This window comes from Peromyscus leucopus, chromosome 20, assembly GCF_004664715.2.
Source record: "Peromyscus leucopus breed LL Stock chromosome 20, UCI_PerLeu_2.1, whole genome shotgun sequence".
Taxonomy (NCBI): Eukaryota; Metazoa; Chordata; class Mammalia; order Rodentia; family Cricetidae; genus Peromyscus; species Peromyscus leucopus.
This window is the reverse complement of record NC_051080.1, coordinates 40,820,660-40,835,866: the sequence shown is the minus strand read 5'-3', so window position 1 is coordinate 40,835,866 and position 15,207 is coordinate 40,820,660. Positions and strand designations below refer to the sequence as shown.

At 39.4% G+C, this 15,207-nt stretch overlaps 1 protein-coding gene across 3 annotated transcripts in view; it reads right to left on the bottom strand.

Moving 5' to 3' along the window:
• Cpq (carboxypeptidase Q) overlaps positions 1-15,207 on the bottom strand; it is a 434,594-nt gene that overhangs the window by 292,294 nt on the left and 127,093 nt on the right. The window lies entirely within an intron of this gene.

The following is a 15,207-nucleotide window of genomic DNA, read 5'->3' as shown; positions in this document are numbered from 1 at the left end:
TCCTGACAGCTGTAAGCAAGGTTCATGGACATTTCCTCTAGGATCCATTTTAGATTATCAATGAATCTTCAACCTCTAGATTAAGTGTGAAATTGCCATCATTAGTTTGCCATTGGTATGGGATTCTTAGTAGTAAATCCATATAATAATTTAGCAGAAATTTAAATAATGATGTGTGTGTGGTCTACACTATAGGTTCTTTACTTCTTCACTCACAATAAGCCTTTCCATGAGCCTTCCAAAATATGTAAATACAGAGACAAAAATACAGGGTGAAAAAGTTAAGCTTCAAATGTGAACTAAACACTAGCCTCAAATAAAAACTCTGGATGCCCAGCATTATAAACATTTGCTGTGTTTGTGTACCTAAAGCATCATCTTGTGTTGCTCTTTCTGAAGGTCTGTAATAACCCAGTACAAGGTTGAGGAGAAGAATTTCACTGCAAACACAAGCAAACAGTAAATGTCACATGAATTGCCAGTGTTCAGAGGAGAAATTCCACCTGTGTCTGTAAAGGTTGATCTCTCTCTTCCTGTTCTCAGGGTATGTTAAGAATATAATGATTCACAGGTTACATCCTGGCCTTGAATTTTAGGATATTTTATCAACACCAGAAAAAGCTCACCTTCCATTAAATACCTTCCTATGGCAGTTATGGCAACTAAGACCCAATAAAATCCCTCAGGCTATGAAAAAATGGGGAGAGCTGTTTAAACACACTCTTGGATATATTTTGACAAGAACTGACAAGCCTTACCTGACAATGGGAACTGTTCAAAATGCCCAAATCTGTAGCTAAAGTAATATACCTGTTTATTAAACAATAGTGAGCCTCATAATCTCCAAATGGGCCTGGAAACATCCACAATAATAATCCAGGTAAGAGTTTACTGTTTATTCTGAGGGGCTGTAAAGGTGTCTTGTGCTGAGTCACTGCCAATTCTTTTTTCATGACAAGTTCTAAAAACTTCATTTGCATTCCTCATAAGAGTCACTCATGGACAAATAAGAACAGGGAACAGAGAGAGGCCACCTGAAACATGAGCTGGACATTTTAAAAGTATTTCTCCAGCCGTTCCATCTGGTGTCTTCTGGCACTTGTCATCCAAATTGCTCTTCTATTAAACAAATTTAGTTTCCTCCAGACAATTCAGCTTAAATGAGCTCATGCTGTCGATATGATGACTGTCAACGGAGAGCAGAGCCTTTCTGTGAGCTCTGACTTGAAGGGAGGAGGAAGAGAGAGGTGACCAGAAGGAAAGAAAGAAAGAAGATGGGATATTCTCAGAGCAGAAAGCTGTTCAAGTAGAGAAGGAAAGGTATCACTTATCATCATGTTTCCCTTAGCAAACATGACTAAACCTAGCAAATGGGATAGTGCCACAAATACCATCCCTGTCTGCTCCTCATGTATATTTTTGTGTGTCAGTCTATTTGGTGTGTATGTTATTCCATTTGTTTTTAGTTAAGAAGGGAGGAAACAGCAGTGGAGAAATCCAATCTGCTTCTGACAGCATGACCAATGTGCTTTTCCATCCCCGTTGGAATGAGATTCAGTAACAGGGCAAGCGGAGGAGTGATTTCATTAACCAAGTCTTGATTCTGGGGCTTACATGTCTGCAGATCTGCTTTTTCCTCCTTGGGTCTTGGGGAACGATCAATATGGTCAAAGTGCAGTGGTGATAACAGACCAAGGATATGATAGGGCCAATGTTTGGAAGCAGAAATGCCCAAAATGAATTGCCAGGAAGATACTGCCTGGGCCTCTGCACTACAGATTGGAAAATAACAGCAAATCTTAACTACTATTCACCACAAGAAAGAACTGAATGAAGCAGTGCGAAAAGGAGCAGAGACAACCAATCAACATCAGAGAAATGTAAACAAAGGTATCTTCAAAGTCCACCTTCCAAAGAGAGAGGACCTAAGGTCCTGGAAGCTTCTTCAGGCTCACCCAGTGTTATAAATGGACACTTGCTGGACTTCCTGAAAGGTTTGTTTTTCTCTTTGCTATGACTTGACCCTATAGCCTCTAAAGTTCAGGTGTTAGAACTTAATGGCCAATGTGATGGTATTTAGATGTGTCCAGGTCACAGTGATGAATGGAATTTGGGAACTTGTAAAAGAGGCTTCAGGCACCATTCTGCTAGCTGCCCATTCATTTCCCACAGGTGAAGGTATGGCATTCTTCCTCTCTGGGGGATCTGGCAGCAATACTTCATCAGACACTAAACCTGCTGGCTCCTTGATCTTAATCATCCAGAATTCCAGAACTGTAAGAACGTGTTCTCTTATTACATGCCATCCATTCTATAGTGTTCTAAGACAGCCACACAAATAGCCTATACATTCCAGCCTGGTCTTCTCAATTGGAGCACATGGTAACCTCTATTATAACCATTACTGAAATGACTACACAAAGAACCTTATCTGTATAAGGGGTTTATTTGCTTTTCTTTTCGTTTCCAGTTTAGTTGGATAAAAACTCTCTTAAGTTAGAAAACAGATCATTAAATAACCTTTTTCCCCCAAATGTCTCAGGACACAACTTTGACCTAGCTGCTCAAACACAAATGGAGGCAAAGCTCTCTGCCTCCAAAGGCTCATCATGTAAATGTTCAGTTGAGATAATATGCACAGTGCACCCAACGTTTAAAAATTGGCATAAATGTTTTCTCTTCTCTTCTTTGAACTGAAATATTTATCAAATTTATAGCAGTAAAATTCAGATCAGTACAGTATAATATTTAGATCTGCATCCCTAAATTTAAGTTTTCTACAGGGAATAAGTCAAAAATCAAATCAGTGGAATGTCATAATGCCTCTTAGAGGTATTTATGAACATCAGAATCCCCTTTGAAGAGTTTGCTGATGCACAGACTTTTCAGTGTGTATGGTGTTATGGATACAGCCAGTGCTAAGCAACTTGAGGAGCGTAAACAATGAAGACCTATCTCACAGCTCCTTTCCTTAATAGGAAGAGATGACATTTTGTCAGCCTTGCTTCCCTGGAGATTAAAACCCCAGTGCCAAGGGAAGGCCAGGTGGCTCTTCTCCTGCTGAGAAATGAAAACACAAACTCCCTGGAAATCTTACCTTTGTATAAGCCGAGTTTCCATTTTTTAATTTAATTAATATTTTTCATTTATTTTACATACCAACCACAGTTTCCCCTCCCTCCTCTCCTCTCATCCCCTCCTCATGACTCCCATTTAACCCCCTCCCCATCCACTCCTCCTATGTCTCCATTCAGAAAGGGGCAGTCTCCCATGGGCTTGAGCAGAACATGGCATTTCTTATGATAGTGGTCAGGCTACAGTTCATTTTGCTAAAGTCCTATCAAAATGACCCAAACACAACTGTTATGAAGCATTTTAGAAGCACGGTGGATATTTTAATAATTCTCTGTGGGGAGACTACAGAATTAAATCAATGCATACCCAAATAAATTAACATGAAGTCGTGGGAAAAATGGGTATTATTTGATAGAGATTTAACGAGAGACTTGGGAGAAAAGAAAAATGTCGTCAGGAACTAAAGCACACACCCTTGGTCTGACCTTCCGCTCCAAGTTCTCTCTCTATAAAGTGACGCGCTGACTGGCTGTTCTCTAATGGGCTCGAGAGAAGTAAAAATGGGGGAAGCTGCTTGTAAAGTGCCCATCGAAGGCTGGGAAGGCCTGGATCTGCCTTGGAATGACAGTGAGGATGAAGATGAAGGTGTCGCCAACTAGCATCTGTGGTGGTACACTGGGGCAGCAGCACCAACCAATGAGCTGTACAGAAGTGAACTTTTAAAAGCCCCTCTGATTTCCATTCTCTCATACTCTCAACCATGTTGGGCAGCAACAAACTGGTAATAGCCTCTGAGGGTCCAACTAAGAGAAAGAAAGCTTGTACACTGTCCCAAAATCTTACATTTTATCCATGAGAACACCATATAGAATATATAGGGCTAAAATAAACTTTTTAAAACTAAATGACAAAAATGAAAATTTTACCAGCATATTAGAAAACAGCATTTTCACTCTTTTAAAAAGTACAGCACAAATTCATTGTCATCTGACAAGCAAAGATTATGAAAGCAACAGCTGCACAAAGAACACTTCAGTCTCACTCGTTATTTGTTAAACAATATTTTCCTAAATTTTATAATTGTTTATAAATTATACATTTAGCCCTTTTAAAAAATGTCTTAAAGTTATTTCTTATTCTAAATAAGTATTGACTTATACTCAATGTTATATCTGAAAATCTGAAATGCAGTTTCCTTCTTATTAAAAAGACCCCCAAACTATATAAAAGCATCTACCTCTATAAAACTCAGGCCCTCTCCTAGCCTGAGAGAAGACACTCAACAAATGTTTACTGAACCAATGAATAGATAACTAAAGTTAGAATATATTAAAAATTAAATTCACCAAGACGTCAAATGTTTACAGAGCAGCAGCCCATGTAGGCACAGGCATCCATGGAGCTATTGATAGGATTGTTGATTCTCTGTCCAATGCGAGCCTCCCCTTCACAGCCACTGATGACCTGCGAGTTGGGCACAGTGGGCAACTTACATTGGTCTGCACCATATCACAAATATGAGGTAATTTCATCTGGAGATGCATCCTGGGAACCTTTGAAAACCCACTCTGAGGCCCTTGTTTCTCCTGGAAATAAAAGTCTCTTTGAAAATAATCTTCAACATCAGCACAGACAAATTCAAGAAAAGTAAAGGAAAAAGAATAACAATAAAACCAAAACATCTGGGAAACAAAAGCTACTACCGGAGTCGAAATTGTTGCTTGCTTGTGTTAAAGATTACAGGCAATTCTTATGCAGTGGAGCATCCTCACTGGCATATCATAAACACCAGTAAGAGTAAACTAAAAATAACATGCAGTCATTATTTCAAATCTCACACTACTAGTGAAAAAGTTCAGTGGAAATACTATTGATTATATCTTACTAATTGGCTGGCTTCTCTGGCTAATTGGTAGTGTAGGTTACTGTGGGTGAGAAAACAATCCTTTCAGTGATTCAAATACCCAAGCTTGTCATATAATATGGACTTTGATATTTATTGGATTGTTTGAAATTTTGGATTCTTTATCAAGAAGAACAATGCCAGAGCTAGTGGGATGAGTCAGTGGATAGAGAACTTGCTGTACGAGGATGAGGACCAGATCTAAGATCGCCAGGACAAATGAAGGTGGCCCTTTATTATGTCTGCCTAAGAAGGCAGACACGGAAGCCAGAGAGCAAGCTGGCTACTTGGACTATTCATATCAGCAAGCTCTGTGTTCAGTGAAAAGACCCTGCCTCAAGAGAACTGAAGTGGAGAGCCATGGAGACAGACTTTAACATCAACCTCTCAGGCCTCCACATGAGTACATGCACATATGCACATGTACGTCCATGTGCTTCTACAAGCACACACACACACACACACACACGCACACGCACACACACACACACACACACACACACTGTAATAAAGACAATAGCAATGAATTTTATCACTGTCCTAGTTTCAACACCACTGCTGTGATAAAACCCATCTGACAAAAAGCTTGATAGAAAAGGATTATTTCAGCTTTTAATTTCAGGATACAATCCATAACTGTGAGGAAGTGAAGGCAAGAATGCCAAACAGGTAGTCAAATCATAACCATAGTCAAGAATAGAGAGAAAAGAGTGCAAAATAGCTTGCTTGCGTGCTTGCTTGTGCTCATCTTGACTTCTTTACTTTTATTTGGTTCAGGACTCCTTGCCCAGGGAATGGTACCACACACAGTGGGATGTGTCTTCCAACATCAATTAAATTAAAACAATCTCCACATAAATGCTCATAGACCAACCCACTGTGGACCTCTCTCACTGAGACTCTCCCCAAGTGATTCTAGTCTGTAGAGAATTGACAATTAAAGCTGGCCACAACAGTCTCACACACTGACAGAAGCCCAAGAAAGTATGCCCAGAAGCCCAAGAAAGGAAAAAGAACAAAAAGTCAAAAGAGCATGCCTGCTAACAAACAGCGAAACAGAAATAATAGCCGAATTAGGAAGAGATTTACAATTTACAAAGATGATTAATGATTCAGGCAAGGATCATCAATGGATGCTAAAACTTTAGGATTCAAGTCTTGAATCATCTTGCCATATTATGATGACTTCCCACCTCAAGACAGCCTTCTTTAAAATGAAGAAAGTCAGAGGCAATGCCTCTGACAAGCATCATAGATTGCTGATATAAATTGATATTATTTGCCTCCATGTGCTAGAATACAACGATCACAATACTGTTCTCAACAAATGCAAATGGAAGCTCTCTGACAAATCAGTGGTCCTGAATTCTTGTTGGGGAAGAAAATGTCAATGTAGTGTAATAGGGATGGTTGAGCTGGAACAGGGATGGAGTGGGAAAGCAATGAAAGAGATACCATTATAGAGGGAGACATCATGGGGTTAGAGAGAAACCAGATGCTCAGGAAGTTTCCAGGAATCCTCCAGGATGACCCCAGCTTGTACTACTAGAAATAGTGGAGAAGGTGCCTGAACTGAACTGCCCCAGTGACAAGATCGGTGAATACTCTGTCATCTCAGAGCTTTTCTCTAGTGACTGATGGAAGCAGATGCAGAGATGCACAGACATACACCAAGCAGAGCTCCAGGAGTCAAGCCAAAGAGAGAGAAAAGGGATTCTATGAGTAAGTGCACCAAGATCATGATAGGGAAAACAGCAGAGATGACCAAACCAAACTAGTGGGAACTCATGAAAGTTAGATCAATGGCTGTGGAGCCTGCATGGGACTGGGCTAGGCCCTTTGCATGGCAAGACAGCTATGTAGCCTGATCTGCTTGGGGTGGGGGAATGGTGGTAGGATCAGAATCCATCCCTGGTGCATGAGCAGGTTTTTTAGAGCCCACTACCTATGACAGGACACCTTGTGCAGCCTTGAGGCAGGGGGAGGGGCTTGGACCTGCCTCTACTGGATGTGCCTCCCCATAGGAGGCCTTGCCTTCTTGTGGGGAGGAGTAGGGGGTAGGTTGGGAGAGGGAGACTGGGGGGTCGGGAGGAGGGAAGAGGGGGATAGTTGATTGATGTGTAAAATGAATGGAAAATTTTCTTAATAAAAAAAAGAAATTGTGTCTAAACAACAACAACAACAACAACAAAAGACCAGGGAGCAATTCCAAATTAGAGGTGCTAAAATATGACATTGAGAGAGGTAAGCAAAATAGATGGCCCTGGCCAAGTCTTATCTAAGTCTACGACAAAGGATCTTATTCTCTCTCTCCTTTTTTGGCAATACTTTGTTTCTTGGAACCAAAAGGATGGGAACTACACGCACACATTAGTTACCACTTGTCTTAGTTACTCTTCTTGTTGCTGTGATAAAACACTTGGACAAAAGAACCTAAGGAAGATAAAGCTCATTCTGACTCACAGTTCAGAGGTACAGTCCATCATGACAGGACAGTTAAGCACAGTCAGAATTTCTCTGGACTGCCAGCTCCCAAATAATGACACAGAGAATTTGTTAATTCCAAAAAGCTTGGCCTTAGCTTAGGATTTTTCCCAAGTAGCTCTTAAAACCTGAATTAACCTGTTTATATTAATCTATGTTTAGCCATGTGGCTTGTTACCTCTCCTCATTACTGTATGTCTGACTTCCTCTGGCTGTCTGGCTGTATGTGTGTCTGGCTGGCAAATCCTCCCACCACAAATTCTTTCTAGAGTTCCTATCTCTCCCTGGGAGTCCTGCCAATCCTTTCGTGCCTAGCTCTTCATTAATCCAATCAGAAGGTGCCTTATGCGGGTGGGGAAGGACAGAGACACATCTTCACAGTGTACAGAAAGATTATCCTGACAGTCAAGGAGCAGGAACTTGGAACAGATGATCACATCACAGCCACAATCATGATGCAGAAGACTATCAATGCATGTTTCACTTTTCATCTTTCTCTTCTCCATTTGTAGTACAGGATACTATCCAGAGAATGGTACTAACCACAGTCAGGAGGTCTTCCCAACTCAATTAACAGAATCAAAGTAATCCACCACAGGCATCCCTAGAGGCTCATCTTCCAGACAAGTCTACATTCTGTTAAACTGCCAGTTAACACAAACCATCATGCCATGGTTATCCTAGGACAGAGGTCTTAGGCAAAATCCAACATTATTGTATTTTTTTTTTACTTGCCCAAATCCAGAGCAAGCACTTATTTATGTCAGCACTCAAATCTCTCTGGTTCATGCTTTCCCTAGGTACCTACAGAAGCCAAAGTGGATGTGAAGGACTTTAAGGAAAGGGGGTGGTGGTGGCAGGGCGAGGGACAGGGAGAAGAAGAGACCCTGAGCACATAGAAACATATGTAATATCAAAGACTGGTTTGAAGTACGATTGTTTTTGTTTCTATGCTATATCAGACATTTATCAAAAGGCACTGAATAAGTAAACATTATCATAATTGTGAAACTTGAATTGAAAATGTGTTAATTTCTATTTACCACTAGAGATTCGGAAAATATGTCACAGTGATGTGATTCTTAATCTGACACTTTCAATAATAAGAATGCTGTAAATAGAAGGTAAAGATTTTTAATTATGAATGCACAATATAAACTAAGAGTAAATTTTTATATCAAGGTTATAAGCAGATGAAAAATGACAGTCTATATTTTAAATGCAAACAGACTGCTAAGGCATCCAGTAATATGCAGTTGCAATACTTTACTTGAATATAGTCTGGTCTCAGATTCTAACAGTTTTATTTTTGATAAGCAGCAATTTAAAAGGTTAGTCACCTTGTCTATATTCTAAGAGTTTGTGAATGTGAAATGCTGACACCTTGAATTTACATGTTAGCAAACTGAATAGGTTGCCTCTGATTCTTTATTCATCTATTCCAGGGTTACTGTGGGCCATCCATTATGCACATTCCTTGGGAGTACCTCAATGAACAAACTGCCAATCTGAAGGGAAACAGATGAATAAACATGGAAGCTGTGAAGACGGGGATCTGAAAGGAAATACAATGCTACTGTTTGTCTCCCAGCCAGATAGCTACAATTATATTCCACCAACTGTGATGATACTAAATAAGTCAAATTCTTCCTTCCCCATTTCTTGCCTCCCTTACTTATTTTGTTTTCCTCTCATTTCTATAATACATTCAATTCCTTCTTTTTTCATTGACTAACTATAGCCAATCAATAGTAACTAGAACTATCTAGCAATACTATTTTTATGTGTTAAAAATTAACTATTCAGGCCAGGTTATAGCTCAGTCAATGCTTGCATGAGGATTTGACTTGGATTCCCTTCCCATAGTAATCCAAGCACAGGAAGCAGATATAGCTAGGTCCATGGTGCTCAATGGCCAGCCAGCTCAGGTACTTGGAAAGTTAGTTCTAGGTAGGTGAGAGACCCTGTCTCAGAAAAAAGGTGAACAGCTGAAGTGTGTGCTCTGGCCTCCCCACACCTATACATACACGAGCATCCTTACACCAACACACAAGCAAGCATACACACAAAATAAAACTATGTGCTGGGCGATACCATTATTCCATTTAGCTTCCACAAAACTCTATTTGTGCCGTTTTTTTTACATGAAACTGAGGCATAAGGATCTTCACAATCTGCAGAGGGTGCACATGTGGTAAGTGGCTGAACACACTCTCAGGTTCTCTGACTCAGAAACCAGGATCCACAGTGCACTGCTTGACTCCAAAATGAAATGGGTAGGATGCCTGTCAAACTACACGGAAAAGTAACCTGTGTGCAAAGATTAAAGACCATTTTGGAACTACTAACAAAGACAAGAATATACCTTTCAAAAGACACAGAGTAGGAGAAAGAAGATGCTGAAAAGGAAAAACTGTAGCATTCTATGTGGGTCTTCCCTGTTTTCCCCCATGGGAGCACAGTGGCCTCCACCTGCATAAGCGATGAGAGTTGGCATGGATTTGATTACTGCACATCTGTTATGGGTCTCAGAGTGCATTAAACAAAAACAAAGTGAGGGAGGAATAGAGCCTATAATCAAGGTCCTCCCAGTTGTATTGTCTTTAGTTGGAGTGGCTCTTCTTTGTTTTTCACCAGCAGGCACATATGCCCACCCCACTCCACAGCAACCAGATTTCAAAACAATTTAAATCAAGCTTAGTAGCTAATTATCCTAAGGTCACACTGAAGAAGCAAACCACCAGGACATCAAAAACCCAAGACTATCTAAATGTGAATTATGCAGCATGATTTTTTTCCATAAAAAAGGAGTGAGCATTTTTCTCTCTGTGTGAGAATAGCTGGCTTTCAAAATAGAGCTCTTAAGACATTTCACCTCTGCTCAGAATGCTTTAAGCTGGCCTCCTGATTATAAAAATCTCATCAAGATGCTTTCTTAAGATGAAGAATGTTTTATAAATTGTAATGGCTTTAATCAGCTCCCTCTTTGAAGCTATTTAACTCTGTGCTGTAGCCCAATTATGTCATTTATCGACTCTGTATTAATTAAGTATCATTATAGAGATTGATTTATACACTTTTTCACATCTTTCTTGCCAGATGGTATAGCATTCTCCCTCTCACTGACACTCCATAAACATCACCTGGATTCACTCAGTTCTCTCCACAGCTGAATGTTTCATCAACTCTTAGTCAAGTTAACCTGATTGCTCCTTTTCCTCTTCCTATTCCTCCTCACTCAGGCTACTGATGCAGAGCACCAGTAGTTCTCAACCCTTTTAATGCTGTGACCCTTTAATCCAGTTCTTCATGTTGTGGTGACCCCCCAACCATAAAATTATTTTGTTGCTACTTCATAACTATAATTTTGCTACTGCTATGAGTCATAATGTAAATATCTGATATGCAACCCCCAAAGGGGTCGCGATCATAAGTTGAGAACCACTGCAGCACACAAAGGGCAAGTGATGCAAACATAAGCACATCATCTCATCTCATCTCAGTCTCAGTGAATTCTTACCCCATGTGGGCATACAATTATCACAGCAATGTAATGAGGAGTCCTTTGCATCCTTAGCTGATTAAAATTTAGAATCTGTCCTATTGTCTAGAGCAGTGGAGAAGATAGCTAGAAATATATATATATACTTGGCAATGGAAATACAACAATTTTGCCTCAATAGAGTCACACCCTGAATTACATTTTACTTGAACTAATATAAAAATGACCTTATTTTCTTGAGATCACATGAGAAGAAAGCAGAAGGCAGGAGCCCCAAGGTGCACTGTGTTACAGGGAAGCCAGCCTTGTATGTTTAAATTGCACTGGGTGATCCAAAACAGGGGCAAGAGGGAAGTGGAAATGCTGAGATGCTGTAGCGCTTTTCTTACAAAGTGTAAAGATCAGGTTAATGGGATTGTTTTACAGTCATCTCAAACTCAAAATGTCTAAAAGTCAAAATGGTTGTTTCCCCCTAATGTGTAAACCACTGCATTCTCCCAGGTAGGCATCCTTAGAGCAAAGACTGTGAACTCATCTATCTATAGCCACTAGCTAGGTAAGATCAATGAGAGAAATATAAGAAAAAAAAGGGTACTGACACTGGGATCCATGTGCCTCATTAGCAGAAAGGACTTGGGTGTTATGGTAGGTATGTTACCAGATCTGGCTTTACTTAGAATCTAAAACCCCAATTTCTATATAAAACATGATTTTTAAAAAATTCTTAACTGACCTGAGTACAGACTCACAGCATTTCACCTTGCTTGTCAGTCTTGACTCCTCCTTCTTCCATCTCAAATCTAACTGGCTATCAAGTTTGGATCTGAATTTTGTCATACTATCTTGCTGCCCCCTCCCCCATCATTTATGATTCCTTTCACTCTGTACTCTTAGGACACCCTAACTCTACTTCTCCAAGAAGGCATTGCACACATGCAGGTTAACATTCCTAAAACTGCAGTTTTAAAATGTTAATGTGCATCAGAAAACTGGAGGACCACTTGCTGGACTCCAACCCTAGGCTTTCCCATTTAGTGAATCTCAGATGGAGCCTAAAGTTCTATATTTCAGCAAAGTTGTTGTTGCTGATATTGTCAAGGAGCTGGGAAGAGGGTGCCAACATACTCGATGTTTCTCCATTTCCTCTGCATTAAACTGAATACTTTGGATTCTTTAAATCTTGTCTCTTCTGTCCACCCCAAATTATATTTCTCTGATCCCTGAGTAGACTTGACTCCAGCTAAACTGGTCTACCTGAATATCACCCAAATATATCATGCACTCCAATTTTTTGTCTTGATCTTGCATAAAATGCCTTTATATCTTCTTGTCAATTATTACTCAAGGCTACATCTTCAGTGAAGTGGGGCCCAGACTTCTGTTATCTCCTCTAGACTCCTACAGCATTAGTTCCTCAGATTGATGGATATGATATAATGAACACAGAATTTGGATCAAGAGAATCTGAGTTTGAATCCAATTCTTCACAAGCTATGTAACTTGATAAGCCATTTAATCACTCTGAACTTCAAAAATACACATACTAGCTTCTACTTCTAATGTGTCCCATAAAGAATTAATTAAAACATTTTAAGACTTTAGAGAGGCTTAGCACAATAGCACCATAGAATTCAGTTTGTGTTCATTGCCTTCCTCCATCCTTTCCCTAAGCATGCATTTCACACTACATATAAAATCCATTTGACTAATCATTTGAGTCTGTCTGCTGCCTAGAGAGAATATTTCTGAAAGAACAATAATGACTAGGGCTTAGGAGAGAGTGCTGTCATTAAAATGTTCATCTTGGTTACATTAAAAAAATAGGTCTTATGGCACACACACATGAGACGAGAGAGAGAGAGAGAGAAGAGAGAGAGAGAGAGAGAGAGAGAGAGAAATCTTAATCACCATTTGTGGCTAAGAAATTTCTGGGAAGTTCTCAGTAAATATTTAATTAAAATATGGTAACTTTCAGAAGTAATCTAAGACAAATGGTTCCATAAAGCTGCTTTATTCTATAGAACTCTATAGTTAATTGTACTTATTATTGAAATAAGAGATATTTCACATTCAGAAAAACTGAAAAGCTCTCATAAACTCAATGGTGAATGAAAGGTTAGATCATTACAAAAGCATCAATGAAATGAAAAGTCTCCTCTTTGAAGTAAATTTGAGCACAGAAGCTGTAAATTATGTAGCACAGAAAAATAACAAGAGCCTGGAGGTGATGCTGTCAGAACACAATGGGCTGTCTTCTGAGGGCATCACATAGTCACTTGCTCTTCCCAAATGGCTGCTGGTGTTAGTGGTTACACTAAAGACTGTTGTTATCTAAGGACATAGGAAGGAGGGACATTGAGGGAGAGAGGAACACAGGGAGAGGTATATTTGAAAAAGAAGTTCTAAAACTCCAATCTATTTGAGAAATTTGAAGCTATTTGTGACTTTAACAAGTTCCTTCTTAGTACTCGTAAAAGACACACTAAAATATCTATGGTGAATGAAGGATGAATAATCACAGAAATATAAAAACGCCTTACAGAAACCAGATTTTTAAAACAATCTATGAAGGAACAAAGAAATTTTGCTTCATCTTGATTTTTACTTTTCAGGATGAAAGAATTCAATATGCATCTGCTTCTCTGAATGTTTACTTTCCTACCTAGAAATGGAAAAAATAATGCCCCATCTGCATGGTCCTTGAGGTTGATGTCATAATAAGCAACACAACACATGTGAAGGCACTCTAAGATATGGTGTGTCAATGCCAGTATTAATCCATTACATTGCCAAAATGGAGTTATATCATTAAGAGACCACAGAAACTATAAAAGCCCATGAAAAGCCATAATCAGTACAGTAAAAGTTGCTGACCCCAAGCTTTAGAGGCTAACATCCTGAGGACCATGCTGGGCAGTTCTCACTTCTAGGGTGTAGTCTAGGTTTCCAAATGTCTTTATTATGCTGAGGGAAAAAATAAAAAACAAAACAATATAAAATAAAAACAGGCCAATGAGCCCTGGTAGATGGATGCACATTAAGTCAAACTGGGGATGTACTAGTTCTATAACTGTAGTTCTTAAATAAAAGTTCCTGGCTGTGTTCCAGTTTCATACAGCAATAGACTCATTCCATAATTTATGCCTCATGATCAGTGAAATCATGGTGAATGACCACAGCTTGCTGAGTGTGTATTCCAAGGAGTAGCTGAGGTAGTTTGGGAAGTAAGCTAGGGTTTTGGATATCTCTCCTGGGAAGATAAACCATCCAAAAGGGTATGATCCAATCATTATTTCACCAGTCTCAGAACCATTGAAGACTTTACAAAGAGCATTATTTTTATTTTTGTGACAATGGTGTAACAAGGACTTCGCTCACAGAACTCCTAGTGGGTGATTCTTAACCTGTTCTATCTTGTTCCCCAGGGAAGACATCTTATCCCTGTAAAACAGAAACAGTCTCCATCCTTCACTTTGTACTATGTACAACTGCTTGGACTGCATATCCCAGCTGATGATTTTATTTTGGGGGTGAAGAGTACTAATGAAAGCCGACCAGCTGTGTCTTCAGCTCCAAATAGAGTTATGAAGAATACAGTTTTCCTTTATAATACAAACAGAAAGTGCAGTTCTGGGACCTGAATAAACTATATTTGCAATTACTTTTGCATATTCTGACAACCCAGGCCAGGCTACATTAACATGGTGCTTCTTTTATCTGCTTTTCTAAATTATTTTACTTTATTTATATCAGCGTATGACTGCACCATACACAGCTATTAAATTAGGCCAAATAGACACATGTAAGCTTTTAGAGATTTTGTCCACTGTAATACTGCATTTCTTTCTAGGGCTAATATTCAATGAAGCACCTTGGTCTGGGACAGTGGGTACATGGTGGCAGTTCACTTATTCGGTAGATTGAGGCAGGAGAATCATATGAGCTCAAGAGTTCAAACCCAAATTGGGCACATAACAAAACCCCAGGGGTGGGGGGCAGAAATATGCTCCTTATAAATTAAAAGTAGGAGCTCAGTGATTAAGAGCACTTACTGCTCTTGTAGATGGCAAGGGTTTGGTTTCAAGTATTCACAAAGCAGATCACAACCATCCACAATTCCAGTCCCAAAATACATACATACAGGCAAACACTCATACACACAAAGTATTTCTAAAGTAACACAAAATAAATAAATATTTTGCCATTACCTCAACAGGGTTCCAGAGAATACAAGCCTTCTATT